The sequence below is a fragment of the Drosophila serrata genome, unplaced genomic scaffold (genome assembly GCF_035046125.1).
Source record: "Drosophila serrata isolate PLE 108 unplaced genomic scaffold, ASM3504612v1 contig_272, whole genome shotgun sequence".
NCBI classification, from domain to species: domain Eukaryota; kingdom Metazoa; phylum Arthropoda; class Insecta; order Diptera; family Drosophilidae; genus Drosophila; species Drosophila serrata.
Window position 1 is genome coordinate 4785971 of NW_028257170.1, and position 24590 is coordinate 4810560.

The window sequence follows — 24590 nt, forward strand, 5'->3', positions numbered from 1 at the left end:
AAAATAAAACTGAATCATTGTGCCAAAGTTGGGAATACCCTTCTTAATAATTTAGTTCGAAAAAGACTGAGCTCCGCTATATATTTTTATAATGAACATTAATAACTGAGAAGCAATTATTAAAGAATATATTTGGTAGTTAATTAGAGAAAAGATTTGGTAATCTAAAGACTATAATAGAAATATATATACCCTTTTTTCAAACTTCTTTAGTTACTATATCTTAGATTTAGTGAAGAAAGGAAAGATGTAAGACTAAAAGAGTTAATTATTTACCCTCTTTTAAAGCTAATAACATAGTACAAAACCTCAACCTTAAACCTCTTTAGTTACTACATTTTCGTCTTAGTGAAGATACTCCCCAGAAAAGGGTATTCAAAATCAGAGTAAAGCTAAGCGTGAGGAGGGGCTGGTCTGGAAAACAAAAGGAGGCGTTGGTGTTGGTGTTAGCTGATTGTTGTTGGCCTTACCTTTTGTACCTGTATGGTGTCTGTGGAGATCTTTAGATCTCCAGAGGAGTGAAGCAAAAGCGGACCAGAGCGGACTATGTGTGAACTCGCAAAACGTGACACATTTATATCACTTCGTTTGAATCGCAAAATAATAATAAATATAATACTCTTAGCAACAACAACATTGTGTGTTGTGGGGGGAGAGGAGTCTCTTGGACTGTCTGCGTCCATGGCTCCGTCTCCGTCTCCGGAATGGAATCTCTACCGACGGACAGTCTCTTTCTGGCCAGGCCGTGCCCAGGTTTTGACCTGCCGACGCTTTTGCTGGGAAGTTTTTTATATTTATTTCGCTCGCTTCTCTTTTTTATTTTTGTTTCGTTTTTTAGTTCGACATTTTTGCGCTGCTGCTGCTGCTGGCGGCAATTGTTAAAAAATTTAAACACCAGCCAGAGATAAAGAGAATGTTATGGCTTCGGGGGAGGTAGCTGGAGTATGCGAGTGTGGTGATACTCTGCCACAAGTTTGGTATAAAGACTGTTAAACTAGTAAAGATATAGGAAGTAAAAGCCTTAAAATGTATAACAAATTAAAGGAAATTTTTAGCTTGTTTGTAGGTTAAAGTTAAGGGTACTTAAATATATCACAGGTGCTTAATTAATTCACAAATATCTGTGATCTTTTAGTATAATAAATTAGCTACAAGAGTCTCTCCAAACGATTCCTAATAATTAAAGGACTCTTTTAGTTAGGGACTTCCCTTTGGTGTTTAACATTTTTCCCGATGTCTCATCTTACCATGAAACAAAAGCGAATTCACCCTTGATGATGTGCGCTACCAGAAGAAAAAAAAACATGAAATGTCACTGGTTCCATCGAAACCTCTTTTCAGGTAGCCACACACAGCCTCAGATGGATTCCTCCTGCAAAACTTTGACCATTGAGAACCGACCCAATGGGTTTGAGTTATTTTGGGTGTTTTTTTTGGGTCTCTCCTTTTGCCCATTTGACAACGTACGAAATATTGCACCCCTGGGCACATCTCTGGGGCACATCCTGGGCTAGCTAGAGTTGTCAGCGGATGGCGGATGTATTTGTGGCGTATAATGTTACATCTGCTTAGCGGAAAGATAAATCAACGGAGACCGGCGAGCGTCGCCTGCATCGGCTACCAGTAACCAGTTGCCGAGCATCCCAGCATCCCAGCATCCCAGCATCACAGCATCCAAGCTCTCCCTTCCAGCATCCCCAGCAGCATCGCGACATCAGTGGCAGCGCCAAACGTCGCACTCAAGTTGACAATGATAAATAGTGAAAAAGCGCCAGGCTAGCATTGGGGGACCGAGGAGGGAGTGAGTCTGGGAGATTGGGAGATCCACGAGGTGACAGACACTCACTCCTCCTCCATCTCCATCTCCATCTCCCAGGTTGGCAAGTGGCGAAAGTTTTGTGCTCGTTGCTGGAAGTAAAACATTTCGATTAAAGTTTATGAAATGGCAACCTCTGAAGGCACCAACAGGGGCCACAGGGTTGCCCGTTTTTGGCCAGGAATTAGTAGCTGCAAATGTTGAGCTGTAGTTGATTAAAAAGTTTAGCCAACTTCTCTTTCCTCTTCTGACCGAGAAGCTCTTTGAATATCGAACAGGAAGCCGCGCCGAAAACTTGGCTTTGGTTGAGGAGGAAAGCTGGCTATCAGGTGCTGCCTTTGACAATCAGTTTTGTCTCTTTTTCTGTGCCGACGACAACAAGTTATCTCGCCTGGCAGGACAATATTTCTTGGCCACAAGCAAAGAAAACACACAAAAAAGTTAAAAAAAAAGAAGAGGTGGAGGAGGAGGTGGAGGTGGAGCAGGAGGAAAGAAAATAAAACTTTTCCGAGCGTTGGAAAATAAGTTAAGCTCAAGGCGAAACTAAACACTCTTTGAGGTACAAATTTAAATATAAATAAAGTGCCAAACAAAGTACCCGTGCGATGCAGCGGAGCAGCTGCATCCTCGAACGGGGCGGGGATGAAGAAGCCAGGCAACTCCTAGAGGAGGCGACACTATAATAAATAAATAAAAATGCAACAAAATGACATTAAAGGTAAATTCAGGAGGAGAAGAAGGACCAGCACCAGCAGGAGCAGCTCCTTGGTATATATTTTACCAAAGGTGCCAAGGGGATGCTGAGCCGAGAGCGGGGTTCACAGTCTTGAGCCAGTTGTGGGCGTGGTGCTCTTCAACCCTCTAACTCCTAGAACACCGAGGTTTGCATACAAATAGCTTCGGTTGGGTTGCTCCCTCAGCCGGAGGGCTTAGGGTTAGATGGAGAACTAGGGTTCCCAACCCCTTCGGCACTCGACCCTCGACCCAAGGTGTTGGCAGGAGCAGCCAAGTGAAAATACTCAGCGAACTGGACGGAATTATGCTAGCGGAAAGTTTTTTACTTGTAATTGGTTGGGTTGGGCTACCTCGGGTTCATAGATCCCGCAGTGGCACCAGCTGCGAGATCATCCCAGGGATCCCAGGGTAGCACAACGCCACTGACAGTGAACTTCTGTGTGAAAACAAACTCTCGAGCAAACGGAGGCGAGCTTCTAGCCTCGAGAGTAAGGTCAACAAAAATCGAAGCCAGACGCAGCAGGATAGTTCTAGAGTGTGCAGTCTGTGAGTGTGTGCGGACTTGCAGCAGACACTGTGTACTTTGGGGTGCCATAAAGCAAAGTATAGTTCATTCCCAGTGTCCTGGAATATATATAAAATGCTTACACACAAGACCCCCAGACCATAAACAAAACCCGCATAGAGGTGTTCTTCGCTCCCTAACTCCTCTTTATATATGTATATATATATAGCATATATGGCATATATGGTGGCATAGCTTGTTTTTATTTACAAAAACCCACTCCTCTAGCTCCTGCTCCTGCTCCTGCTCCTGCTCCTGCTCCTGTGGACATGTGCCCTCGGTTGACATGATAGCAAAGCGGCGAAAAGAAAGCCGTTGACGGAGCAGCAGGAAAAATTTTTGAACTAGTTTAAGTGCCCCATCATGAAGTCCCAAGTTTCTCGTTTTCGCCAGGATTGTTTTACTTTATAAAGCACATATACACACAGACTACACTGCCATTGAAGCTGCATGGTTATGCAAAGTAATTTGGTTGTGTTTGTGCTTGTAGAGGAGCTAGGAGCTAGGAGCTAGGATCTGGGAGCTAGAAGCTCCTGCCAAGGCAAGGACAACACATAAAGCATCGGGGGACTTCAAGGGGCTTTGTGGGTTTTGGATGCCCTGCACTGGACTGTGCAAACAAGGAGTCAGCTGCCCGCCTCATCTTCCTTCTATACTTTCCTTTCTCTCCTTTCAAATTGCCAGTGTGTGCGTGAGCTGCTGCCATAAGAAGGATGCATAATGCAGAATGCACATGACCCCCTTTTTTTTCAACAGCTGCACACAACAAACTGCAGTCATCCTTTCTCCCCCTTTCCCCATTCAAAGTGCAGATAATTTCATTTGAAGTATGGCAAAATAAAATTTTTTCAAGCGCTCAAGTCGGTGCTTTTCCCCCACCACCCTCCAGCATCATTTTCATTTTCAGTTTCCCTCAACCGTCGAGTAATTTGTAGTTTTAGAAGCTTCAAAGCAGCAGAGTAAAAAAAAGAGAGGAAAACCCAGTTTTTGGAGCTCCAAACAGCAGCAGCAGCAGCAGCAGCTCATTTCCTTTGGGCTAATGATGTGGGTCAATTATGGCAGCCAAAAAGCCGAGCGAAACTCCTCCTCGTTCTCTCTCTCAACGTTTGCATTCGGATTTTGTCTACTGGAATTAATGGCATTAGTTTTGTGCATTTAGTTTTGATTAGTGGCAAGGGAGGGGGGTTGAGGATGGTTAGCCATTTGCATGCCGTTGGCCAGTGCCAGTGTTTTTTGCCTGAATTTGGGTTGAGAAAAACACACAATTTTATGGTGCTTCTATTTGAAATCAATGCTGCTGGAGATGGCTTTTTTCCGGTATTGAAGGGATCAGGCTTTTGCACAAAAAACCGAAAAGGGGTTAGTTTCTGATGGCAAATAAAACTTGGTCTGCTTTTATATTTTTTTTAAGGCTTATGGCTGATTTCCTGAAAGGAAGACACAGCGCGTACCAAATGGCTCTCTTGGGTGGTACTAACTCCCTTTTCAGGCAGAGGAAGTCATTAATGATTTCCTTCGCTAACTCTGCTTCCGAGTGAGTTGAAAGAAGCATCAACTCTGAGCTCATAGCTCATAGCCTCTTGGTTCTTTCGCTTTTCCAGCGATTTGTGTACCCATTTCCCTGGCTAGAGTATTACCCATTTACCCAGTTTGGTAGCTGCACCTCAACCGCATGCACGTTCCGCTCAACTAAGCCACTATTCCACCTGACGCAGGTATACGTGCATGAAAATCAAATCTCTCTCTCTGTGTTTGTTATTTGCCAGTCGTTGTTCACTCTTTTTAACCAGCCAAGCCCACAGGTACATGTATACATATATTTTTTGTAATATTTTTTGTTAAATGTCAACGGGAAATCTCTTTTTCCCCACCTGCCTGTGTTTTTTTTTGTTTCTGCTTGGCTTTTCCTCCCTTGATCCCCTTTCATATTAATGCTGCTTCAATTGTACGCTGATTGGCAATCGAGAATGTGACTTGCATGCCGGAGAAGGAATCGAAACAAAGCCAGGGGGTAAAGGGTTCAGGATATTTGAATATCGAGGGTCCACCGTTGCACTTATTAAATTAAAAACACACACACACGCAGCACCTACAGGGTATCGTCAGTGCGTATGCACAGCAGATGCGAGTGTGCACATCCTATATATCTCCTCCTTTTTTTTGTGCTATTTAACGTGTGTGCATGCTTCGGCAATTTGATTGTGGCCGAGCAGGCGTATGAAAATCAATTTCACGCTGAAACGCACCAAAAACTTTAATAATATTTGCGTCGCGGCACTTAACAGACGGCAGGGACAGCAAGGACGGCCCAGGACCCACACGTTTGGCTGGAAGGACGAGTGCGAAGACAGATAGATATTCACACACAAAAAAATGTGTGTGTGGGGGAAGCTGCATTCAATTAAATTTGTCAGAAGGAAAGGAAGGGGGAAGAGCTCTCTTTTCTATAGGTTACAGAAACCAATCAATTTTATTTTATTATTTAAAAGTGAAAATCTCATATATTCTCTGGCTTATTTATTAAAAAATTAAGTTGTGGTAAAGTAACCTTTAGTCTTAAGTCTAAAGTTAACTCATTTAGACTATAAAAACTCTTTTTCCTTTTGCCTTGGGGCTCTACTTTTATTACAAACTTAATTAAGACCCAAATTAACATTTTTAACAGCTTCTAAATATTGTCCTGAAGGGGCAGTAAAAAAGCGCAGATGTGTGTAGAGTGCCCCGAAGACCACTAATTACCAGGACATTAAGTTTTTCATTGCGAACAGCAAAGATCATGCAAAAAGTGTAGTAAAACACACACAAGACAAGATCGATCTTTATTTTCCTCTGAAGGAATGCCCAATTCCCATAGCTTTAAAAAGAACCTTTTATTGCAATCCCATACAAACCGTTTCCTGGACAACCTGCACCAGGAATTTATCACCTTGCCAGGAGAGAGAGAAAGAGAGAGCCTCGGAATCCGCTCCCAGTCAGTCCCTGGAAGCCGAGACTCTCAGACACTTGGCATAGTTTTGTGGCCACCAAAAGGAGGAGCAGAAGGAGGAGCAGGAGCAGGAGCAGGAGCTAGAGCTGGAGGAGTGTCGGTGGATCCTACACGTAGCCCTAACTTTTGCTTCGAACATAAAGTGCGCGCTAAGAATTTACCGCATAAATTTTGAACAAGTAGCGAAAAGAGGCAGAGGTAAGAGCCAGAAGTTGCAGGTAGCACCACAGAGCGGGTGGGGGTAACTTACAAACCGCACTTTGGCACAAAACTCACAAGACACTCATAACTTTTTATGTTGGTTCGTTGCACACACCCCAAAGAGCCCAAAGAGCCCAAAGAGCCCAAGACCAAGACAGAAGCCTCCAGCCTGGACGCGCTGACCAAAAAGGGATGGGGGATGGGAAGCAGGGAGTCTCCGGATCGGAGACCACCCCAAGATGCAGTGGATTCGAGTGGTGGCTGCCCGTTGGCTCAAGCACTTGGCCAATTCCCTCCTGGCTTTAGCCAGGCCGAAAAAATGGTTAAGTTTTTACCCAGCCGCGTCTGGAGTTTTTATGGGTTTTACTGCCTGTTACACAAAAAGAAAAATCAACTACTTTCCCAAAAGTTGTAATTACCAGAAATGGAGAATAATAAGCATAGTAAAAAAAGTATAAAAGAAGTCTGTAAACTTTGGTATGACTTTTGTTTTCCTAAATGTTACTATAGTTTTATTTTCATTTAAATGTGAGAATTATATGATTTTTATCACATTTTAAATTATATCTTAATACTAGGTTCTGTAATCGAATAATAATCTATAATTTATCTATATATAATCTATAATTATGTGAAAGGATAACGAATATAGCCTGTAATACTAATTATCTTGTTCTAGTATAAAGTATATACATTCTTGAAAGTTAATTGAATTCATTTCATAGGGCTTCTTCTCTAGAACCTCCAACTTCTTCTCCAGAAACATCTTTCAAATTCAAATGAGTTTAAAGAACTTCAAGTTCTTTGTAAATTATCTTTAATTTTCTGATATTTAAACACCATAATTTCTTTCTGTGCATTCCTTCTCCCCTCTCACACTTTTGCTGCTCATGTGTTTACAAAGTAATTATGTAGCTAAAATTAAATTCGTAAGAAGCTGACGAGGAGGAAAAAGGCGGCGAGCATTTAAGGAACATTTCAGTCTCCCCTCCTGCTTTTCCTGCTTTAGAGTTCTTTATTTTCCATCCTCTTCTTTTTTTTTGGCATAGTTTTCTGTTGTGGGTCTGCCGCTACAGTTAATGCACGCTAAAAGGTTTTTCCCCGCCACTCGACGGGGCGGTGGCCATGCAGATTAGCGGAGAATATCAAGGCGAGGTATTTAAACGCGGCTTAGACAGCGAAGAAGACCCACTTTTTGAGAGGAAAGTTGTGAACAAGCGGACTTAGTCGGTGCAACAGTGCAAAGTTTAATTGAAACGCGGGGAGAGAGGAGGGGATTGGAGCTTGGACAGGCGGTATTAAGTGGCATCAATACCGGAGTTTTATGGAAATTTAAGAAGGGTTTATCTGGGGGGAGACTGGCGGGAGTGTAGCTCAAGTAACTTGAGCGGATTTCTCAATCTCGGTAGCTTGAAAAGTAATCCGAATGAAATTCAATCGATTGGAAATTCATTGAGAAATAACAATAAAGAAGAAGGTAATCCTTATAATAAAATAAAGGGGAATTAGGGTTAAGAAGCCAAAATAAGTTTATTAAAAATAAGAAATTAATAACAATTAAGTTCATATTTCTATTTAAACTTGAGCATTCAGGTAAATTCGACTTTAAAGTTAAATGTACAACCTCTTAACAACCTGTTTTGCTACATTTCTTTGTAACAATTTGAAATCCAATTCAATGCTAAAAAGACTCCTAAATATTAATGACAATCAACACCCAAACACAACCAATGATTAAAGCCAAAGGTTATGCAAACAAAAATGTTAAATTTGGAACCTTTTATGGAAGGATCCGCTTTGAAGGGAATTCTGCGAATCATTTGGAATGCAACAGACGTGAGATTCCGCGGAGATTTCTTAGAAAACTAGAAACAATACAATAAAGGCACAAATGGCAGGAGCAGAGGGGAACATCTTCCTTAGTCAATCTTTTCAAGGCTTGCATATATCAAAATTCCTTGGCTCGCTTCGTTGCGCCTGCCATTTTCCTTAAAGTGTTTTGTTTGCCTTTGCTTTTTGGCGCCTCTTTCTTTTTCCCTTGGATACATTTTAAAGGAGACGCGGCACAGATTTCTAGAGCTAGAACCTTTTGTATCTTGCTCACATTTTGGCATTTCACAGTCGACGGAAGGCCGCCGAGGGAGCACGTGCTTTCAAATGTGTCTAGGATATGAATAAGGGAACGTATTAATTTTGAATATGTGGAAAATCTCGCACGCCAATGTATGGACCGCAGCAGGAAATGCCGGCAATAATGCCTGCCAGCCAGTCAGCCTGTCGAAAGAGGTTTTCCTTCAGAGAGAGGGTGGTGGGGGGTGTGCTCCCGGGAAAAGCCCCGCAACAATGAAGATGCCAAGGCGATGGCGATACGACAAGTACGTCAGGCCCGAGGAGACGAGTCCTGGAGTCCTTCGGCACACAAGGCATCCTTCTCTGTGTGTGTGTGTGTGTGTCTCTTGTGTCTGTGTGTAGGCCTTTTATTGCTATTGTCAAACTATTGTGCCTGTGTGTGTGTGTGTGTATATGTAGGGAGCTATCCTTCCTTGTCCCTGCCTTTTCCCCTATGCTCTCTCTCTGGGCCACTTCATCGTCTGCTCGAGTTGCTTTTTATGAAACATCAAAATGTCAGTCAATGTCATTAAATGACTTTTATATTACACCTAATACGATGACAAGGCCTCCAGCCTGTCTGCTTGATATCTTTTTGAGTGTATCTTAAAGATTCTAAAATTAGACAATTGTGCGCTCTGTCAGTTGTGTTTATTTGTTGTTGTTGTTGTTGTTGTTGTAGATGTTGATGTTGTTCTGGTGCACGACCCCAGAGCTATCCACACTCACCCTCGCAGTGGTGTGCACACACATGTGATTGCTTTTTGTCTGCGGTGACAAATCGCGACTGGAAACTGGTTCCATCAACCTCCTCCTCGAACTCTGTTCAAGTCTCCATCGTCTTCGTTGTCTCCTTCGTCTCGTTGACAAAGTCAAACAATTTGTTGAAATAAGTTGGAAATTGAATGAAATTGTCAAAAGCATTTCGCACATTTTATTATTTTTATATTCCAACGTTTTTTTTTTTTTGAGTCAAGGCAAAGTTTTTAGTCTGGTTTACAGGGTGTAAAAAGTGAGGGGTATATTCACTTCGGAGAAGGTATCTCAACTTGGGAGAGGATTTAAAATTAAATGTATAAATCAAGGTTAAGCATATGAAAGTTAAGGGAAGTAGTATAAGGTAAAAGATTATTTAATTAAAGAAAATAATAGTAAAAGTTTCAAGGATTGTACAGATTTTTAATTAATCTTTAAGTAATATAAATGATATAATCTACTGATCTAGATAAAAGGGGTTCTATAAGGTCTTAAATTGGGGTAAATCTTATGATAGTTAAAGGAAATAGTAATAGATAATATATTAGTTATTCAATTAAATAAAAAAATGGTGAATGCTCCAAAGTTTCTACAGCTTTATAAACTACATTCGATTATAATAATAATATTATCCACTGATCTGGATAAAAGAGGTTTTAAAAGGACTTAAACTATAGGAAATCTTTTATATGTTTAGCTGGAAATATTATATATCTAAAGAAAAGGGAAATCCGTATTATTGATATTCAAAATATAGTACAATAAGTGTGAGAGTATCCCCCATAGTGCCATATTCTAAAATAACCATCTCCCATATTCCAGTCTTTATTTGTGGCCTTCTTGGAGACTTTTGCATCCCAATTCAATGTCTGCGGGGATTTTTGCTGACTTGACTTGGTTTTTGGGGAAAGTGAAATTTGTGCTCTCTGTCGCCAGTCCCTCCAGTTCCTTTTCCATTTCCATTTCCATTCCACTTCCCCTGCCCATGTTTTCTTTGGTGCTTTCTTATTTATGCATCATGTGTTCCATGGGCTTTAATAAAGCACAAGCTGAAATTGGTGTCGATGTGTAATGAAAACCATAAAATATTTAATAAAAATATTTACTATGTGTGTCCGTCCGCCATCGTTGGCGTCATAAATTAGTTGTTTTTAGTGTTTTGGCCAAAAGTTTGAGTTCGCAGACGGAGTTTGAGTGAAGTATATATATATATATATATGTTATATAGTATATGTTATATGGGAAACTCTTTGCGGTTGCCTTTCCTCCGAGTACAGTCATAGTCATACTCATATATACTCGAATACGAATACGAATATGAATTTGGGGGCGTGAGCTTGATTTATGTTCGAAACTTGATATCACGTTCGTTCAAGCGGTTTTTTTCCTCCTCATCTAGCATCTCATAGTCTTCCCCTCCTACTTCTGTTTTTCCTCCACCTCCATCTCATTTTCCGACTCTATGTGTGGTTTATTTTTATGTAAAGCGCATAAAGAAAAAGTTTTTTAGAGTCCGCACATAAACTGATTTTTATTTATGGCATTAGCAGCAATGGGGAATGGGAATGGGAATGGGATCGAGAATGGTGGGGAAAAATCGAGACGTCATGGATATGATGAAATGGGAGCACTTCCCTCCACTTCCTCGTGGCCATAAACCATGGGGAATAGTAGCGATGAGGCCATCACGCCTTTTAATTATGCCAGCTCTTTAGTTAATAGATTTGGTAACGCAGGGGAATGGGGATTTTGTTGGTAATATGAGGGCCCTTAGATCGGGAGAGGGTATGATATATGATCGGATACAGAGGAAATCAGCATTTGAATGCAAGATCCGACATTTATGTTGATCTATTAATAAAGCAAAAGGGGGGATCGTTTTTTTAAGCCAGATGAAACCATAACAAAGAGATGCTTCTCCTCCCCCGTAGAAAGTAGAGGAGTTTATTATGGAAGAGAAGTCACAACATATCGTGTGTGAGATCCACCTTTTTTTTGTGGTTCTTGTTAGGGTTTAGGTTCTGGTTTATATGTTAATATATTACTCGGAGATAAAGCCATACAAAAAGTCTCTGTCCAGGTGAAAGTTGCCTTGAATAGAGGCATTACGCTAGCTTAAATTCTTTAAGAAGACCGTGGACTTATCTCTGAGATTTCTTTCTTTTCTTCTGCTGATGCTGCTGCTGCAACTTGTCCGGAGATGGTTTCAATTTGCCTTCGTCCTGGAGCCGGGCTCCTTTATCCTTTCCTTCATTTTTATTCCGCCTTCTGCAGTGACTCCTTACTGGCCACAGCCATTTTTTATGGCTCTAGCTCTTCCTCTCGCAGCTTTTCTAGCTCCTTTTTTTTGCTCCTGCATCTCTTGATTTCTTCTTTTAATGAAAAATTTGTTACATCGTTTTATATAACAAACAAAATGCAGGCAAGGCAAGGCAACTTTGTACTCGCATTTCCCGCCCAGCTCCTGCTCCTCTTCATTTGCCTGACTTTCATTTGCTTTTTGGCTTGCCTGCTGGCGGCTGGGTGGAGCTGCTGATTATTTTTAACTGGCAAACAGCTAATTAAGTATGGAGTAGCATTGTTGCTGCTTGTTGTAGCTCCCGGTAGTCCTTCTGCTCTGCCAGGTCCTATTCAGGCAGCTTGTTCATTTTGTTAAAAACGTCTGGCTGGGAAAAAAAAGAGGAAAAAGGCAACGGGAGAAGGTGCAACAAAGTGCGTTTCATGGGGCTCTGGCTCTGGCTCTGCTCTGCCCTGCGATGCAATGGCAAATGGCAAACAAAGTTGCAATAAATGACGGAAAAGGCACAAAAGGTGCCCCTGCACTGAGAGAAAAATAGAAGGGAAACCCGAAGGAGGAACGGAAGTCTGTTGCTGGTTAACTCGGTTTGACGTAGTTATGTCGTTTATTATGAAAACGTTGCTGCAACTCAACGCGACTTTAATGGCTGTTTGGATGCCACCCTCCTTTGCTCCTTTGCTTCTTGCTTCACCTCCTATTGGGGGTCCTTTTCTCACCCACAATCCTGTGCATCCTTTGCCTGCATCTTTTCAAATCAAATGAGTTGTGTGTGTGTGTATCAGAACAAAACAGCAGAGAAAAGTCTGCTCCTGCTGCTGCCGCTCATTGAAGTTTTCTCTTTAGGTTTTTCCTTGCTTTTCTTTTTTTCTTTCTTATTTGGCCTGCTCGCTCGCTCTTTGGTCCTGTGGTTTGGGCCACTCCAGCATCCAGCATCCAGCTTCCAGCTGCGACTGCCTGCATGTAAGTGGCCCCAGGATTCTCTTTCTGCGGCTGCCACACAGTGGGAAAATGTAGAAGGATAAGGATAAGGTTGAATTTTCAAAAAATAAAATATATATTTGCAATTTCTATAAAAAATATAATCATTTTCTACAATTATAAACCTCCTAATCTGTCTCCATTGCTAAGCATTTTTATATACCTCAATCATAGTTTGAATTTTCGTACTACTTTTCTTTCTCTGTGTAAAATTCTCTTCCTTGCAATTGCTGCTGCAGTTGGTCCTGCTGTTGCTCCTGCTTTTGGTCCTGCTCCTGCTGCTCCTGCTGCTGTGTATATGGCATATAACTACATTTAGCATTATATCGACATCTGTTCGGCAGAAAGTCATCAAAAGTACTAAAAAGCAAAACAAAGTTGCCCTCGTCCTGCCGAGTCCCGTGCAGCCATCCAAGATGGAGCGAAAGGAGCCGAGCTTGTGAAAAACTTGTGCCAACTTCAAGTTGGAAGCTGCTCTGAAGTGGAGCAGCTCCCTCCTCCTCCTCCTTATTTTGTTTTTTATTTTTATTTTTGCAACTCTGCTGCGCTGCAGCAAAGTACAAAAGTCAAGAGATTTACTAAATAATGATGTAGAATTTATTTGCGATTGGCAAATGTGAATAAACATTGGGGATTTTTAAATGAGGGGAAGCATATTTTCCACGACATTCGCTGATTAGAGGGGATTATTCAAGTGGAGTGGAGTGGAGTGAATCATTTGCTGAATAATTTGGATATATTGAAGAGTCTCTATAAGAGAAGTAACCGCACTATAAATAAGCAGAAAGATAGTTATTCCAGATTCGAGTTTCACGGGAATTCGAATGATTCACTTGCAGATTACAAAACATGAATGTGAATGAATAATTTTCGGTGTGGCTTTGAACTGAGCGTTGAACCAATGAGTCAGATAAATCGTAGATTTCGTTCGATATCTGTGCCTGTTGCGTTACCTTCTTCTCTTTTTATTTTTTTTTCTTACTTTTTGATTCGAACAAAGGTTTTTCTTCTGTTTGTGTGGAAACTCATTCAGGTGGAAATTTCAATGCATTTTCCCGCACAGACATACATTTTTACCTGTCCGTGCCGAAAGATACTCTCTTATTTGTTACATTTTCGAGGACTCTGAAAGGGAAAGGAAATTATGTGGAAAAAAAGTTGCTTGTTTGTTTGCAGCTGTATGTCGTTGACATTTTCCTATGGCTCTACTTTGAGCCAAACTCCATTCCGGTAATGAAACAGACAAGACCAGCTAAAATGCACTTCCCTTGGCGAATTGAGGCATATTTATGCAACAAACAAAAGCCAAATGCCCGATGGCAGCGATTGTTGTTGACGGTTTGCTGTTGCTGCATGTTGCAGTGTTGCAGTGTTGCTGTGTTGCAGTGTTGCTAATGTTGTTGCCACTGATGTTGCTGCCTGATGATTATGACAATATTTGCACTGCCTCGGCTTGTGCACACATCGCATATATATTTTTTACTGTCGGAAGTTGACTTTATGCATTTTGCCACTGTTTGCACACTATTCAAAAATTATTGCGCAACAATTTTTTTTATGCCCTCCGATTGTTGATTTAAGTTGCGGTCGAGAGTGTTGCTGCAAAAGTCTTTTGCCCCGCAATTGTGTAAACAATCATATATGCAAATAATAATATTATTAAGATATATTAACCCACGTACTAATTTATTTATTCTTTTTCATTACAGGGTACGTACAATCAGTTGAATGCACTTTTAATCGCGGGAGTGAGTATGAGCTAATGCATCTCCATTTTCCCCCTGAGTTATGACAGCTTTATCTGGTGGGTTCTATCGCGGTCTTTAGGCCATTTACTAATTTCCATTTGCTACCACTTTTGACCTGACTCTCTTTTCATTAATATTCCATCAAGGGATATGTATGTAAGATATGTAGATTGTTACAGGGGTTACTTCTTGGCTACTTGGATGACGGCAGTGACTCAGCCGAATGAAAGGCAGCCGGAATGCAGGCCAGATAAGGTTAGCCGACTAAACTTGGCTAATGGCTGCTCTTTAACCATTTTATTGGTGGCACTCTCATTCCTTATCACCCCGAGTTGAGTTCCTCTGCCGCTGTGTGTGGCTCTCAACCCTTTGCCCCAAAACCTGCGTCCGTGTAATGTCCCATTTAATGGGTCCACGGTTAAGATCCCGAATTCCGAATCCCAAACCCATATTGGCAATGGCAGTGGAAAAATTGTCAAATAAAAACAGTAAAAAACTAGAGGCCTCTAAAATAGCTTTTAAAGTCATAAAATGCCACGACTCTCGGAGTCGTAACATAAAAATTAACGATGGGTGCGTGGGGTCGTTGTATGTAGACGAACTAGCAAATGTTTGCTCTGCTTTCATTTGTGTTTTGTTTGCCTTGTCCCTTTCCATTTCGCTTAATTTGAGTCCAAAAGGAAAAACTTTTCCGCTCTTTTCCTTTTTTTTCCACAACTCTTTTAATTAAATGGTTATTGGCAAGGGCAAGGGGCGGGCAGTGTCAATAGCGAAAGCGTAAAGCGTATTAATGATGAATATTTATGTGCGGCCAGAACGGAAGCGGACCAAGAGCGAGGGGAAAAGCGGCATAAATTAGGCGAAAGTGCGGTCAGCAGCGAGGGTCGCTCGATTGATTCGAGCGGTAACCGATGGTGGTGATAACTTATCGGTGAAAATAAGGGGTTACGCCGGCCTAATTATGCATCAGTGCGTCGGGGTTAAAGTGGATTTCTCGATCGGATAGATAGCGCTGGGAAAAGTGTTTTTCTTCCCTACTTTACCGTTTATTTTTTTATGTTAAGGGTAAAAGGGTGCTCTCTCACTCATCGATTATTATCTTGGATATTGTTCTTGCTCCGCAACTTGACTTATGACGGCTAAAAATGCCTTGACACTTTTTCCACACTAACGATGCATCTTTCCATCCATCCATCCGAGCTTCAGATACTGTATCCGCAAAATCGTGAGGATTTGGCTGGCGGTAAAACCTGTTCGACGACTCGATGCTGTGCTAGTTCCGCTCGCCACACGTTGCACGTCAAACAAATTGTCTCCTGGAGTCTCCATAGTCCTTAGTCCTTTCCCACAATAATCCTGCAACTCAGTCGAAATGTCGCTGGCAATCTGGAAAAGAGGAAAAATGCCAGCGACAGCAGCAGCAGCAGCAGCACCAGATGCTTCTGTCGTTCATCCGCCGTCCAAGGACCTTCCTCCCTCTCTCTCCTTGAAGGCTTTGTCACATTCAAGATGCTGGGGGTGCGTGCCTTAGAGGAGGAGGAGGAGCAGCAGCAGAAATTCAAGTAAATTGATTTTTTCTACTACTACTGAGGGCTGTCAGCTCCACAGCTCCACAGCTCCACAGCTCCTGCAGGCTACCCTTTCAGCAATTTTTGCTTTTGGCGCGTAATCGACTTCATGCTTTTGCTTTTAATGGTATTTTTCCTGTGGTTCAAACTAATATCCATAATGCATAAATATTGAAACCCTGCGACCTAACCCACACACCACACTTGTGAACCTCCAATCATTGGAGCTGCCTTGGCATTTTTTTGCTTGATAAATATTTCTCTTCCCTTCATCTTGCGATTCCAACTCCAAGACATCGTTGGGCTTCTTGGTCGTCTTGGCCTTTCACATACATATATTTCATTTCTTTTTCCACTCTAACTTGGGTATGGGGTATATACTCCTTTGCGGATGTATATGCACGTCGTTTCATTTTTATCATCATCATCATCAGTCGGTGAGTTTTCTCGTTTTTATAAAATTTATGCGCAAAAATCCCTACTACGTCTGCAATTTATTGCATTTTCGTAAGTCGAGCGATTTGAAAAATGCCACGGGCATCACAACAGCACCATCGGACGAAGGGAAACAAATAACATTTTTGCTGATTTTAATGTTTTGTCAATGTCCCAGAACGGTAGCGAAACACACAAAAAAAATATAATAAAGCTGGCTTTGACCCTCGCAACAACAGGCCCGAAGGCTTTGTTTTTTTGTTATTGCTGTTGATTTGTTAATAAACAATTTTTATGTCCAGCCGGCCATCGGGCATATAAAAAACTCACACGAACGAAAACAATTTTTATAGCTATGGGGTAGGCTTACGAAGTGATACCCTGGAAAAGAGCTGATTTCGGGGGATTTACCTTTAAAGAAGGGGAATTTTTAAGAAGAATTTGACAATTTTGGGGAAAATTATAACAAATGGGTTAAGTTTGTAATAATAAAGTAAAGTAAATGCAGGTAAAACTTAATTAAATAGGAGAATTAAACAAGTATAAATTTTGTAGTAAGTTTGGAGAGTTATTTTTAGTTATTTTCCAGGTATTTTGCTTACTTTTCATTGTTAAAATGTATAAATTATTAAAAGATGTTTTACATTTGAAATGTTATTAATTTGAGTTTGATTTGTTATAAAGTTGTTGTTATAAAGAAAATCTTACAGTTATTTTTGAAGACACTAATAGTATGCATCACATTCTTTTCCCTCTTAATAGTAGTTATTTTTCATAGACCTTTTTTAGGTCTTAGCATAATAATAACACTGACCACTTCTGGGGTCGCTTTTGGGCCGACTTTAGGTCATTTCCATAGTCTAAGCTCTTTGTCGCTTCTCTGCCACTTTTTTTTCACCTTTTTTTTTGTATCTGAACCACTTTCGGTTCGACTTTAGCCCCAACTTTGAGGACAACAGATGTTGCAGTGGCTGTTTTCCCTTTTGCCGTAACATGTGGCACCTTGAGAGGAGGCTGGGGGCTGGAGGCTGGAAGCTGTGGCTCTTAACTGACGGCGATATATCTTGCCATGCTCGCTGGTCTTAGGTTCGGTTCGGTTCAGTTCGTCTTAGCCTCGGTCTTAGACCATTTCTTATACTAGTCACAGTTCTATAATTTCTCGATTTATTTTCGCCAGCGACAGCCTGTGTTTTGTCCTTGTTGTTGTACCGCCGTCTCGCTCTCAGCTGCCAGAGACAATCCAAACATTATTCAAAGTCAAACTTCATTCGCACTCATCCTAGAACATACACACATTCGAGTGTGTGTGTGTGTGTGTGTGTTCAGGCAAATTTTTAACCACATTATTTATTTACTGTTTGCTATGTCTAGGCCATGGAACCCCCCCTTTCTCCCTGTGTAAATATGTTGCACACACAAACACACTTCTGTTCTCGCTGTTGTTATTTAGATTGTTTTTGTTTTCTGCTGCTCTTGCCACTTTTTGTGCTTATTTTTGCATTTGTATCAGCCGCAATTTATCAGTGGGCCATAACAAAAGGCGCCGCGTCGGCTGCCAAAAACCCAAAAACTGCGATCCCTTTTTGCGTCCTCCAACTGCGCTCCTGAGTTTTTATTATAACGCGACACATTTTCTAACTCGACAAATAATAATTTCGCCATGGCATACAAACAAAAAATATATAAATTTCATGCTCTGAATATTTGTTGGAATGAAAAATCATAAAAAATTGCCTAGCTTTGGAGGGGCGCAAAAAAATGATTTACAATAAACAAAAAGAGAGCTGAGAAATGGGACCATGGTTAGATGATCTACGAGGGATGTTATGGCAAGGATAATGTAATGTTAAAGCAAAGGTGGTAAGGATACTATTATTACACCTTAAAGAGTGTTTATAAAAAATAGTTAAAGAGATATCAAATCCCTTTGAAGTTGCAACTCATCAATTTTCCTCCCTTTTATTTCACTTCCTATTAATCTGAGTCATGGTGTTATATTATCTTTTCCCCCAATTTCTGTATCTTGTCATTGCCGGACTTCCTTTTCTCACTTTTTGGCCGAAACAAAAGCCCATCACTTGTCTGTCCGCAAAAAGGCAGAAAAAGCAAAATCTGGCTTATTGGCCACACAATCTCGGTGCCCTTACTTCATGTTCTGGCCAATTCAATTGTTGTTTTGGCATATTTTATGCGTGTTTATCATTTATACGCTTTTTTGAGTCGCAAAAACACACACATACTGGTTTGCAGACAGTGAAACAATAAAAACAAAAGGGGTAGAACAAAAGTCTATAAATTAAATAAATTGTAAAATATAACTGCAAAGAGAGAAGGGGAGCAAAGAGAGAGAATGAATTGTTCTCGGGCATTTATTAAATTAAATATTTCACTGCAATAAAGATTATCAGTTGGCAAAAGGCAGCGATGATAAAGCAAATAGGCAAATAGACTAGACGACGACTCACTGACTCTTCAAACAGTCCCCAGGATGCTGTCCTGGATAATGTTTGAAAGGGGGGCTCAGGACAGAGGACATCTCACATACTCGTACATGAGCGTTAACATTGTAAGCAGACCATATAAATGTAAATGAACTTTGTCCTGATGCCGTTTCCGTTTTCTCCTAGTCTGCATGGCATTTCCTGTCACACACACACACACACACACAGAGAAAGGCAGCCATTTTTTGGTGATGCACGACTCTTATGCCACCCATTCTGGCCTCCCCCCACTCACTTTGCATGTGACTCTTATTCAGTTCCGTTTTATTTGCTCAAACAATATTCGACATAGTAATTTTATGCTTCGACTGCGGAACACATAAAATTATCTTTTGAATAAATAAAGATAAGAGGAAGGAGACGCACACGCGTACATAGACATAGACATAGATGTTGAGTAAATGCTCACATTTTAATGTTTTATTCAAAAGGAAACATTCAGAGACGAAGATGCAATTTAAAATATCATTCAATGTTGGCAATTTAATATATTATTTTTGATAAATGAATACGGTTCTCTCCTGGCCTGGCATCAGAGAAATGTTTTCCCATTAGCATGCGAATGTAGATGTGAATAGATGGTTTTGGCCAAATCGTTACGGCCTGGTTAGAGACACCTACACATACAGAGAAGATAAATCTTCTGTTTCATGCTTGGCCAAATATATACAGCTCCACCTCAGCCTCCATTCTCCTTTTGTTACATTTCGTATTTAGATTTCTGGCCCGTATTATTTTTTACCCAAATATTTTTGCACTTTTCCAGCTTTGCTTGCGGATTACAATTTTGCTGGCTGAAAATGAAAATGTTTTGTGGCCCTGGCTAAATGGTTTTTCTGCCCCTTTTGTTTGTATGCTTTCCCGTTTTATTAGACACAATGGTTTACGCACATGTTTATGCTTGGATTTTGGACAATATAAATCGGCTTAATGATTGAGAGTTGAGTCTGGAAAATCATAGGAAAATCAATACGAAAGTTGTTTCAAAAGTTTTTGGGTAAACTTCAACTTTTGTCAAGCCTTAAAAAAGTTTTTCTTGCGCTTTCGTCAGAGCCTGTCCCTGTCCCAGTCTCCTGTCCATCAGCATTTTGTAGTCACATTAATTAAAATTTTATGCAACAAACACGCGACACGGCAAGAGAGAGAGTGTCCTTTTTGGGGTCCTCTGGAAAATGTCGCATGTCATGTGAATCACCGTTAGGCCCAGGACACACACACACACACACACACCCTATATCGATGGCCACTTTTGTATCGCTTCGTGGTCGGTCGGTCAATTCGATTATTTTTCAGTTTTCATTTTTCATTTTTCACCTTTCCCGTTTAAACTTTCACATGTCGCGTGTAGTTGTAGTCGCCGTTACTTCCCCGCACTGGTTGTTGTAAATTCCATGTAAATTAATTAAACTCGCTGGCCATGCCACGAAAATAACAAAAAAAAAAAAAAGAGAGACAACAAATTGCCGCGGGAGCATCTGGGATGAGCCCGGCCTGCCACATCGCTCAGAGAGTGGAGTTTTCGTAGCGTAAAAATTATATATTGCATGTCAAAGGGCAGACAATGTGCCCGCAGGAGGTGGCAGAGGACATGGAGGACACGATGGTCGAGGAGGCGCCACTTAATATTTTTTCATATGCCACAAATCGACCGCAGAGGCCACCGCTGCGAGTCCGCTTGGAGAAGGACTCGAAGGATACGCACAGGTGCGCGACAACAATTAACGAAAATTTATTCAATTTTCGCATTTCGCCCCAGAAATTTATGGAGTTATAAAGAATTTCTCTTGTTTTTCTTGTTTTTTTTGGGTAAATAATAAATGCAGTTTTCACATTAAGTCTCCTTTCAATATATATATAAAATATAAATAAATTAATCAGCGCAGTTTGCAAATGTTGCTTCAATGCCCCAACCAAGTTCCTCTCATTTCGATTTCGATTTCAATTTTAATTAACAATTACCACTCCCTGTGTGTGTGTGTCTGCATATAATTACCATTCCGGCAAAGCAATAAAAAACCCATTTCTCTTTTCATTTTTTAGCAATACAATTTAAGCGGTTTTCCTATGAATTATATCGTTCAGTCAGCTAGGGTCAGACAGGCGAATTTGTATCGAATAGCTGGTTACACGCTGCGGATAATCTGCGGTCATCCGACAACATTCCGTGCGCCCAAAAAGCCGAGGGAATTTCAATTGGGCGGAGGGAATGGGGCCAAATTATCATTCGGTCATAACTTATTGAAAATTATGATAATTGCTCAATTGCCTAATTGAATATGCAGCCGGAAATATTCCACTTTCTGTGGGTAGGGGGAGGGCTTGGGCCTTGAGTAAGGACTAAATAACTTTCCGCGCTCCACTTGCCTAATTCCCATTTTATTGAAGCTAGAACCCAGGACCAGACACGCCAAAATAGCATGCCTTCAGTCCAAGCCGTCTGCCTTTATTATTGATTAAAAGTGTGCAAACGTTTTCGCCTGCAATTTCGGTTTTAAAACCACTTTTCGTTTTCGATTGCAACGCGGGCGACGTCTGGCAAGGATTTTAAGTTTGTTTTTTGCATGGACATCACGTATTCAATCAATTGCAACGACAACTACGAATGCTCTTCCTCGGTCGAACTGCGGGGCGAACTGCGCTTATTTCGGTTGACCCATTTTGCCAATTGGCCAAAAACGTCTGCAACGTTCTCGACTGGATCTTTTTGAGGCCATCCCGTGTACTACGTACTAAAGCTGGCCAAAAATTAAGATACGAGCTAGTGGCACGGCATATGGCCAAGAACGTTGAGAGAGAGACAGAGTGAAGAGGAAAAATCGAGCGAACCAGGCCAAAAGCTGCAGCTGATTGCAGATTGGTTTAGACAGGAACCCCACAAACACACACACACACAGAGGCAGACACGTTCGTGGAGGAAAATCTCTCTCCCTCTCTCCCTGTGCTTTCCTCTGCCTCCTCGGGTGTTGACATTTATGTCCAATGCAGATTTTTCCACAGACATCGGCTGCCCCACACAAGCCAGCAGGAGCAACAATAAAATTTGCCACTGTGACGGGGCACAAACAGGACGCAGGATGGTCAGATTGGTCAGCAGGCAGGCAGCATGGACTCCTGTGTTAAACAGGCCAAAGTCCCAGTCTCTCTCCTGGTCGGCGGTCGAACAATGTAAACGCTTGCATGTTGTTACAAAACTTGTTATAATTTCATACTCCCACGGATAGAGGGTAGCATGGCCTATGAGGGTTATATCTACTAATAGTAAAGGATTGAAGGATCATTGAATCTATAAACTTAAATTGAATCTTTGTTTTCTCACATATATCTCTTACAATCTGTAAGATAATATATACTTGTTATGATATCTAGTTGGCATTTTAATAAATTGAACACTCTAAGCCATAGCTTAGTGTCCTTGTGACAGATAAAAACATCGATATATCCTTCTTGCAAGCGATAAATCCTTTCGACTTGGAGCCACTTCAAACTTGGCATTCCACTAAATTGAGCGTGCAAAAACTTTGTCAGCTGCGCGGTAAAGGTTACCCAGGTAACCCACCGGTCGAGTCCTGTCTGCTCTGCGTCCTTATAATCCTTCTCTTGCTCCGTGAGCAAGTTGTTTAGGCTCCTTTTGCCACTGCATCCGCGCTGCTGCACATCAGTGAAAATCATAGCATACTGCGGGGCGCCGAGCACGGAAAAATTTATTGAGCAAAGTTGCTGAGCTGATGTATTGCCCGCTTGTAGGCTGATGGGCGTTGGCGGGCTTGTGTGGGCGTGGCACAGGAGCAGGGGCAGGCTGACAGTTGGCATACTTTATCATCGGCACAGCAACTACGACGACGACGACGAAGGATGCAGGATCAAAACCACAAAATCCAAACTGATGCACACAAATAAAAACGAGAAATGGCAAGCTGCAAAAAAAAAGTAGAGAGCAAACAGCGACTGCACACACACTCCCTGCTCCCTGTGTGTGTGTGCATTACTGGGGCGGATTTTGTGGGCTGGGTGAAAGGAAGGAATTTAAACGGAACTTGCCGCTTCGCTATGCGTTTGTGTTGCTTTTGTTGCCACTGGTGGCATGCCCCCATTTCCCTGCCTCCCTCCCTCCCTCCCCTCGCTCTGTTTAAAAAAGTTTTATGCTCGTCACGAGAGAAATTTATTGCACTCCGGTGTTCAAAGCTTTTATCCTTTTCATATACCACGGCTAGCCATATATGACAAGGGTATCCGTGGAGCATGAGCAGTGTCTTGTGTGCCATGAGACTATTGTAAACAAATCGAATCTGGGATCTGTAACAGGATTTTGCTTGTTTCTATATATACATATATACAACATATATAGTAGATCGTTTTCCTGTGGGTTGTATGGGAATTCTTATAGGGTTTACCTGTTAGATTCCTTTTGGAGGGACAGGGTTCTATGACATTTAAGCCTATATTAAAGGTTATGGAGTCAGTGCTTTTCAGCGAAGAATATACTGAAAAGTTAAGTTATTTGATCAGCAATATAGTCAGCATTATTTAGCTCAGGTTCTAGATAGGGAAGGATATCATAAAGAATCGATTGAATAATCATCGTAATACTAGATTATTAAACAGGTTCTTTATATTAAAAATATTGTGCTTTAATAGTTCACTTTGAGGTATCCCCTAGTCCATACCCTTTCCCATTAAGCTCTTCCCTTTTGTTATCATTTTTATTTTTTTGACTAAAGTGCCCCCCTGACCCTCCTGGTCCCCCTTTCGCTTACATTTTCGGACTCGGACTGTGTCTGAAAAACGGATGTGATTTATTTGGTAATGCTAATGATGTTTTTGCTGCAGTCACCGCCTCCTGTCGCTCAGTCCGAGTCCCTTCTCTCCTCACCTCAAAGTCCCTTTTTCACCAGTTTATTTGAGCAATTTTTATCGCATGTGTAGCAAAGGCAGTGGCAACAACAAAAGCAACAACAACAACCGGCAGCTGGGCTTAAAAAATAAAATAAGAAAAAACAAAAAAGGAAACTAAGTTCGAAAGACGAAAGTTTATATACCCTTAAAGTTTGTAAATAAATTAGAGAATGGTATCGGTAATCGATCATAATATTTATCGTTATTTTTATAGGACAATTTTACCGACGAATCAAAGTTTTAAAAATCTCATAACTTAGTCAAAGAAGAATTAATTTTAATTCGGAAATCGTTCTTATGCTAGTTTTTATTAGGTTCATAAATCTGCATACACAATTTAGATATTTATAAAATTAAAATTTTTATACATTTTCAAAATTTAAACGATGTAACCCTTTATAAAATTTTCAAAATTTGGAAAAAATTAAATTTCTGTCGGACAAAGCTAGATCGACTCGTCTCTTAATGCTGATCAAGAATATATATGATTTAAAGGGTCAAAATCGACTCCTTCACAGCTTTACAAGCTTTTAACAAAAATCATAATACCCTGTTTAAGGGTATAAAAATAAGAGAGAAAAAGAAGCGTAAACCTGCCGAAAGTTTTTCGACAGCCAACAAGAAAAAACCTTTGCGGAAAATGCTTACATTTCGTTTTCAATGTGAGAGCGGGAAACTCTGGGAAACTGTAAACATTTTGCCATTTATCTTGCGTAGCCAATAAATCGCTTTTGTGTCCCCGTTCCCCTGTTATTTTTTCTGCTCTGTTTTTTACTTTCTTTATTTATTTTTGTTGCCTCTGGCAAGGTACTCTGAAGTTAATTTTTTAAATGAGCAAAAGATTTCCTCCATCCCATTGGACTATATTTATGTGGTACCGGGACTCTTTGTTCCGAGTGTCCTGTGGCCTGTATCCTGTGTGTGTGTGTGGAGCTCTGATCCGAAGATATTCAATATCTTGTCAGTGCCTTTGACAGCCCCCATTGGATGGCATTCGAGA

The 24590-nt window shown here is 41.0% G+C and overlaps 2 long non-coding RNA genes across 2 annotated transcripts in view; one reads left to right on the forward strand and one right to left on the reverse strand.

Annotated features, from left to right (window-relative positions):
* LOC147643500 (uncharacterized) overlaps positions 1-22624 on the forward strand; it is a 39418-nt gene extending 16794 nt beyond the window's left edge. The window contains exon 2 of the long non-coding RNA XR_015272015.1: positions 14155-22624. This is a non-coding gene — a long non-coding RNA (uncharacterized LOC147643500). The remainder of the gene's footprint in view (positions 1-14154) is intronic.
* Positions 1-24590, reverse strand: part of LOC110179847 (uncharacterized) — a 118539-nt gene that overhangs the window by 6315 nt on the left and 87634 nt on the right. The gene's annotated exons all lie outside the window — the stretch shown is intronic.